The following is an 8,303-nucleotide window of genomic DNA, read 5'->3' as shown; positions in this document are numbered from 1 at the left end:
AATCGTACGGTGTCGAATAATTTGGTGTCGAATAAATCTGTGTCGAATCGAGCGGTGTCGAATCGTACTGTGGTCAATAGAGTATCACCCGTCGGGAGACAACCGTGCCCACAGTTATTCCTTTTTGAGGGAGAGAAGACGCGGCTTCTAGTGGGAGTTTTTCCGTATACCTGGTGCAGAAAGCACCAGATATAAAGGTGGCCGTGCTTGTCCTCCCTTTTGCTGGGGTCCAGGCCGTTTTACCTTGTGTTGCGGGCTCGGTCTCAGTCAAGTCCAACTTCCCACCCTTCCCTCCCGTATGGGGACACGGGGACAACTGACATGCTGAGACCGGTTGCCCTCTTTTGTTGGTCTAAAACGGACCTCCCTCTTGTGAGTGAAGTGCTGTTAGTGGTGGGTGGGTCCACCATTGAAGGGGTGGTGTTGGACTCGGGAACCGCAGAAGGAATGTTTTTCTTCTCATTGCACGCGGTTCTTCAACGGCGGCGGAGTTGAGGTGTCCCCTCGCTCCATTGCAGGAAAGAGAGAAAAGAGGTGACCACTTTCCTTTCTACAGTGGAGTGGGGCGCAAGCTCATGCTCTTACGGACTGTCCCGGATTGTTCTAACGAGATACCGGGGCAGTCCCAAAAGGGCGGCAGGTGGACACCGCTGTGGGTTTTAGTGGGTATTCTCCTTCCGACTCGTCGGTGGGGGCAAGTTCCACACTATCCTGGCCTACATTAGTCTAAGCCAGGGTGTGCGTGAATGCATTTCCTCAGCGTTAAAACAAAAGAATGTGACTTGTGTTGATCTGTGTAGCTATGCCGGCGGGAACTTCGGTTCCTGGCAGGGTCACCCTTGCCGGACAGGTCCACGGAGAGCGGCCAGACCAAGAGCACACCCGGGCAGGCCGAGCTTGTCAGCCCTGTGTGGGAAGCCGGCCTAGGAGAAGAAAAACTCCGAAATTAAACCACTACTTATATTTTATAGAGAAATGAGTAGTAAGAAAAAGCAAGGTCTACCGGACCAGGGGTCGGATCCCCAGGTCCCGGCGAGAGAAGGTTATCGTCCCGGACTCCCTCCCGTCGTCATCTACCGACGGGCTACCCACAGCCTGCACCGCAGGGGCCGTGGGCGAATCAGTGACTGCGAAGGGTAAGGTGTTTGGTAGTGGAACACCAGTTTTCACCATCGGCTCGGTCACGCCGCCGAAGAGGAGAAAGTCCGTGTTGGGGCCCATCCTAGGCGACATGAGTGGGGCGGTTGGAGAAAGTGATTTCTCTCCTCTGCCGGTAAAGAAGGGCTCTGCCTAGAGGATTATAGCCCTTGAGGCAGAGATGGCTGGCCTTTGCAAGAAGGTCCGAAAATCTCGGGCTGATCTCACGAAGGTCATCCAGGGAAAGGACGATCTGCAAAACGAAAGGGACAAAACGGTTTACGACATCTGCGACAGCACCGTCGCGAGATATATATGCGTGGCATATTGGAGGGTCACTGTAGGAAATGGTGTATTTCCGTTCCGAAGAACCTCTGACTTTCCCGCTGTTCTCTCCCGACCTCTTGTTGCGGGTGCTGGGATAGGAGCGCTAGCGAGAAAGGAGAAGAGTCCGTGGGCTGCGTCTGCAGCCCGTCCCAGGGTCTCGTCCGTGTTTGTCCAGACGCGGGGCGAAACGAAGAGGAAGGAAGCGGTAAAGGAGCCCTTCTAAGTAAAGTGGAAGCTCTCTTGGAGGCCCGGCTGGGAGCGTTCTGAGAGCGGATCTCTCAACGTTTCCCAGTCGGACCAGGTGGTGTGGCGGGGCTCCGCAAAGGAAAGACCACGTGTCTTTCCCTGGTGCCCGCACAGAATCAGAGAGCATCTGAGGATATTTTCCTGACGGTGTCACTCACTCGTCATGGGTGGGTGACGGTTCCGGGCCGGCGTGCGCGTCAAACACTTTGTGTTAGTGAAAGTGCCGCCGGTCCAACACCTGCCCCCTTATTACCCGTTTTGAGCGGCAAGGTGAGGGGAGCACGGAGAAAGAGCGGAGAGAGGAACGCTCATGAGCTCCACCTTCAACTTCCCCCTGTCCGAAGGGGAAGAAAAAAGTGGGTTTGTCCGGGATGGGGCGTGTTCCGTCGCGTCCGACGGTCACGCTCTCCATCCCAGAAAAGAGCACTGCTACCTACGCAGACGTGCTCCGGAAGGCGGTCCATGTGGACGTGGCGGGCGCGGAGGTTTCTGGAGTTTGTCCTCGTCCCTTCGCGTCCGGCGGCTTATTGCTGGAGGTCCCCGGAGGGAGGGGTGACAGTGGCAGACCGGCTTGCCGACTGTCTCTCCACTTTTTTGGGGGAGCGGGTATAGGTCGCCAGGCCCCGTAAGTTCGGAGAACTTGGAGTTAAGGGCCTGAGTACCTCGATCTCTTCCCTGGCGACAGGCGGTGGTTACCAGCAGGAAGAGGTACGGGTTGGCGAGTTTCGCTTCTCTTCTGCCGGCGTCGGAACAGTCTAGGCGCGGCTGCCGTTGGTGGCCGCGCGCAGGATAGTCCGGTGTAGAACGGTTAGCATCGGATGGGTCTCTCTGCCGGTTGAGCCACAGGCGGCCTGCCCGATGCAGTGCTACCGCTGTCTAGAGTTTGGACACTCCAGGCAGCGGTGCACGGGTGTGGTAAGGCTCCCTTGCTGTTACAGGTGCGGCAGTTTGTTGCACCTGGCAAGGGGGTGCAAGGCGTCGCCCCGCTGTCCGCTTTGTGTTGATGGGCATAGGATGGAGAGGGGAGGCGTGCCCTCGCCCCTCATCGGTTAGGAGTAGCGGGAGGCAAGAGGTGAAATCTGCCCCTGCGTTCAAGGCAGCAGACAGATTGCCGTCCCGGGAACTAGCTCCTCTCGAAGTGCCCGCGGGACATCCCGTCTACGAGACAATAGAGCCGATGGACGCGGTCAGATCCTCTCCCTAAGAGGAAGGTGTTAAGGGGGGTTTGCCCGCGTCCGGCTCAAGCGAGAGCGGTGCTTTTCCTCCCGCCAAAAGACGTGAAGAAGGTAGCAAAAGTAAGCCGGGACTTCGGTCCTCAAAGCTGAAAGGCGAGGACCGAGCTCCCTATCAAGTAGGTACCGGAACGGTGGCGATTACGCCACTGTTGCCGGACGTCACCCCTACCCTACCGGTGGTGATCATCTGCTCAAAGCTTCGGGCCTGGACAAATAGTCGAAGCTCGGCCTTTTTCCCCTCTTCCAGGTTCTGGAAGAGGGGACGCTCTGGTGCTCTCCTCTTTCCGGGGCGGTCGGTTGGAAGAGTCTCTTCTGGAGAAGCAGCGGTGGAGGTACTGCGGAAGCGGGAATGGGAGTTTGTTCTCTCATATCTTTTTCTCCCGAACAGGCCTGCCGCTGCTCGGGATTAAGACGAATTGGGGTGGGAGCCCTGATTTGCTCGCGCTAACTTCACAGCAAGAGTGGCGGAGTGTGGGTGGGCCACACTTTGCCACTATTAACATAAAATTGGGGAGGAGGCCATCACCTCCCCACGAGATGTCATTGCAGGGGAGAGGTCCTGGTATAGTTCTACCCTAATGTTCCAGGTCCTTTCTGCCATCCCGCAGCGTAGGCTCACCGTGGGGTTTTAGTGGATATATCTCCTTTCACTTGCGGGTGAAGGGAAAAAATTTCACATAACCCTGGTTTTCCCCCAGGATCAGGGTATCCGTAAAGGATTTCCCTACGTACAAAAGAAAAAAGATTGTGATCCCGATTGGGGTCCCGAGCAAGTTTAGATTCATCACTTTGATGTGGTGCCCGGGCTTGCGTGGGCAATGACCGAAAGAGCTGTGCCGGCAGGAACTTTGGTTCCTGTCAGGGTCTCCCTTGCCGGAGTGGTCTTCCACGAATCTTCAGACTTGTAAAAGTGAGTCCACGGGTAAGCCGAGCTTGTTAGCCCTGTGTGGGCAGTCGGCCTAGCAGAAGGAAATCTCCGAAATTAAATCACTTATTACTGTTTTCTATGTGATGAGTAGCAATAAGAAAAAAGGTGTACCGCCTCAGTGGATTCGGACCTCCAGTGGCCGGCGAGAGAGGGCTATCGTCCCGGGCCCTCTCCCGTCGTTATCCAACGATGGGCTTTCCACGGCCTGCACCGCAGGGGCCGTGGGCGATGTGGTGCCTGCAAAAGGTAGGGTTGGTGGAGGCGCACCAGTCTTTACCATCGGGGTAGCAACCCCTAAGAAGAAGAAGCCCGTAATAGGCTTCCGTTTGGAGGGGAGTGATGACAGAAAAGTGGCAGGATTCCTCCCATTGCCGTCCAAGGACAGCCAATCTTTGAAGCAGGCGGCGCAAGATCCTGAACTTGCGGCTTTTCAAAGTAAGGTTTGCAAGTTGACAGAAAATCTGAGCCTTGCGAATCAGGCTTATCGCGACGCTGTAGAGGGAGGTCTCTACACATGGAAGGCCGATGGTTCGGATAAGACCAAATACGGCCACCTTAAAAAGATGGTGAAGGACAGCCTTTATCTCGGGGTGTAGGGAATTCCCATCCTAGAGAACATTGAAGAGATTACCACGGTTTTTCCTCGGCCCCCGTCTCTGGGTGCCGGGACGGGAGCCAAGGCGGCGATAAAACAGCGGCTAAAGGGGGCCTCAGTGGAGGCCCGCCCAAAGGTGTCCTCCGTGTCCGTGCAAACAATCAAGCCGCGAAGGGGCCAGGTGAGGCGGAGACCCTGCAGGATGAAGGGTCTCTTGGAGGCTCGGTTGTGGAAAAGTCTCCCGGCTCCTCCCGGTCGAGTCTCGCGGAGGTGGCAGCGTGCTTTCGGGGAAGGAGACTGATGGTCCCTCCCGGATGCCCGCTGGTGGCAATCGCTTTTCCCCTCCGGAGCACTCTCTCGCAGCGCGACAAAGGGCTGGTCTGCGCGTCGGACGCGTGGGGGCGTCGGCGCAGTCGCCCCAAACCCCGGTTTTAGCCTCGTGAACTCGGGGCGGGAGGGAAGAGCACGGGACGGTANCTGGTGACAGTCGCTTTTCCCCTCCGGAGCACCCTCTCGCAGCGCGACAGGGGGCTGGTTTGCGCGTCGGACGCGTGGGGGCGTCGGCGCAGTCGCCCCAAACCCCGGTTTTAGCCTCGTGAACTCGGGGCGGGAGGGAAGAGCACGGGACGGTACGAGGGTAGGTGGTGGCTCGCGGGCCCCACCGCCCTTGGTTGGCAAAGGCCGGAAAAGAAGGAAGGCGCAGCAGTAACTGGGAGGGTGCCGTCGAGGGCAGTCTCTCTCTCCAATGCCGCGGGCAGCACCCTGACATACTCAGAGATGCTGCGGCAGGCGGTGCGACTTAATGTCAAAGGTGTGAAGGTATCGGGGGTACGTCCCTCTGCAACAGGAGGGTTGGTACTTGAGATACCAGGGAGGGGTGGTTACGGCGACACGATTAGCCGATAGTCTGACCACCTTTTTCGGTGAAAATGTTTGGGTGGCCAGACCCCAGAAGTTCGAGGAACTTCACGTAAAGGAGCTATTACCTCGATTTTCAAGGAGGACTTGGCGTCTTTTTTGGCAACAGACGGTGGCTGCCTGCGGGAGGAAGTTAAAATGGGTGACGCCCGCTTCACTCCCGCGGGCATTGGAACGGTGTGCGCGCCTCCCGCTACGGCGCGTCGCGTTATTAACGCGGGAAAGGTGTGCATTGGGTAAGTCACAATGCCGATGAAGGCGTCGGCGGGCCCGTCCAATGCAATATTACCGCTGCCTAGGGTTTGGTAACTCTAAACAGCAGTGAACGGGAGTGGAGCGTCCCCTGTGCTGTTACAGGTGCGGCAGTGAGTTGCACCTAGCACGGAGGTGCACGGCGCCGGTCCGTTGCCCGCTTTGCGCAGGTGTGGGTCCGATGCCCGACGGATAGCAGCGAGGACGAACAGAGGTCAGAGACGGTGGGGCCTCCTCCCCCTGAGTCTAGTGTTGCCGCTGCAAAGACCCCACCTCCAAGGCAAGATGTCGCTTCGGGTGAGGTAGAGCCAGTAGAGGAGGGACCAGCGGCTCCAGTCATTGCTCCTCAGCCTCGGAGGTGGAAATGATGGACGCGGAGCCGAACCCCGTTTTTAAGAGACGGGGTAACGATGATCCGTTTCCACTCATCACCTCAAATAAAGGTAATTCTCCCTTCCCCCTCCAAAAGGTGGAACAAGGAGAGAAAAAAGAATAGGCCGGGACTTAAGTCCTCTAAATCCTTGGACAGCGAGAATCAGATCCCGGAGAGTGGGTCGGTCGGCACGGTGGTAATTGTGAGCCTCCGCAACTTGAGTTAGCGCAGCCTGCCCCAGTCGCGAGATTGGGCTCTCCTTCCCGCAGAAGGGGGAATGAAGCTGAAAGTGGCCCGGAGACGTAGTCCAGAAATGCCGAAATCCAGTGCCGCAGCGACCAAATTTAAAAAACTTAAATTTCCAGACCTCTAACCACATAAACTTATTTTTGTTGCGCACATAGGCATTCTTGTATTCCCATACCAAATGAAATATATATTTTAACATTGTCAACCGGTTGTTCATTTGCAATGTCAACTAATAAACAAATATCTATCGTCACTCGAGCGAAATAACGCATCTTAAAAAGTTTAAAAGTTATTTTACCAAGGAAAATGTTCGTGTTCCCTAAAAATTAAGTGTTTACAAAATTTATAACATTTCAAAAAATATTTGTGCAGATTTTCAGTCGGCTGCTTATTTGCAATGACGAATACTAAACAAATATCTATCATTACTCGAGCGAAATAGCGCATCTTAAAAAGTTTAAAAGTTTTTTTACCACCGAAAATGTTTGTCCTCCTTAAATATTGAGTGTTTACTAGATTTATATCATTTCAGAGAATATTTGTGCAAATTGTCAGCCGGCAATTCATTTGTATTGACAAATAATACACAAATATCTATCGTCACTCGAGCGTAATAACGTATCTTATCAAGTTTGAAGGTATTTTTTACAACAAAACTGTACGTGCTCTCTACAAAATGAATGTTTACTACGTTTCTAATATTACAAAAAAAACGTGTGCAAAGTTTCAGCCTGATGGTCCTTTGGTGTGACAAATAATAAACAAATGTCTATCGTCACTCGGGCGGGATAGCGCTACTTAAACCATTACACAGTTTAACACATTTTTTTCACATTGTAGATGTTCGTGCTCTCTAAAAATTAATTGTCTACTACATTTACAACATATCAAAGAATATTTGTACAAATTTACAGCCGTCTGGTCATTTGCATTAACAAATAAGAAAAAACTGTCTATCGACACTGTAGCGAGATAGCGCTATTTAGAGCGTTACATAATCAACTTTTTTTACATAAGAGACGTTCGTGCTCCCTAAAAATAGAATGTGCTTTATATTTCCAACATATCAAAGAATATTTGTGCAAATTTTCAGCCGACTGGTCATTTGCATTAACGAATATTAAACAAATGTTCATCGACAATCCAGGAGGATACCGCTTTTTAAAAAAGTATAATTTTTTTAACATTTAAGGTGTTAGTGCACCCTAAAAATTAAATGTACATTTGCAATATATCAAAAAATATTTGTGCAAATTTTAAGCCGGCTGGTTATTTGCATTGACGATAAATAAACAAATAGTTACCGACACTCGAAGGTGATAGCGCTTCTGAAACCATTCCAAAGTTTAACATTTTTTTTAACATTAAAGACGTTTGTGCTCCTTAAACATTAAATAATTACTACGTTTCTAACATCACGTAGAATATTTGTGCAAATTTTCAGTTGATTGTTTGGTTGCAGTGACGAATTATAAATAAGTGATTTTAGTCACTCGTTTGAGATTGCGCTTCTTAAAAAGTTTAAAAGTATTTTTAACATGAAAAGTATGAGTGTTTTTTACAAAATGATTGTTCATTGAATGTACAACAATTCAAAGAATATTTGTGCACAATTTTCAGCCGGGTTTTGTTGGCGCTGCCAGGCAAGAAACATTTGTTTGTCATAGTTTCCGCGAGTTTCTCTTTTGTGATAAAAAATGAATTTTGCAAGATGATGTTTTCTTTGCGTGGTGCATATCTGCACTTTCGAGAGAGAGATCGGAGTTATTTGGGACTCATTATCATCCGGGAGGTATACCCACTAAACCCTCCACGGTGCAACTTCCGCCCTTTATCATGTTTGTAAATATATATATACATATATGTATATAAAATTTACATTTTATTTTATGTTTAGATATATATATACATTATATATATCGTCAAAATTTATAAACTACATATTTGAGTTTTTACTCTTATTTTTGTTTATGGTCTGCTGTAGTTATTAAGCGTTTTGACATTATTCGCGATAGTAAGGCACATATTGAAAATTATTTCAAG

This window comes from Pseudomyrmex gracilis, unplaced genomic scaffold, assembly GCF_002006095.1.
Source record: "Pseudomyrmex gracilis isolate BER0280 unplaced genomic scaffold, ASM200609v1 scaffold_649, whole genome shotgun sequence".
Lineage (NCBI taxonomy): Eukaryota > Metazoa > Arthropoda > Insecta > Hymenoptera > Formicidae > Pseudomyrmex > Pseudomyrmex gracilis.
Note: the sequence above shows the minus strand (reverse complement) of the source record.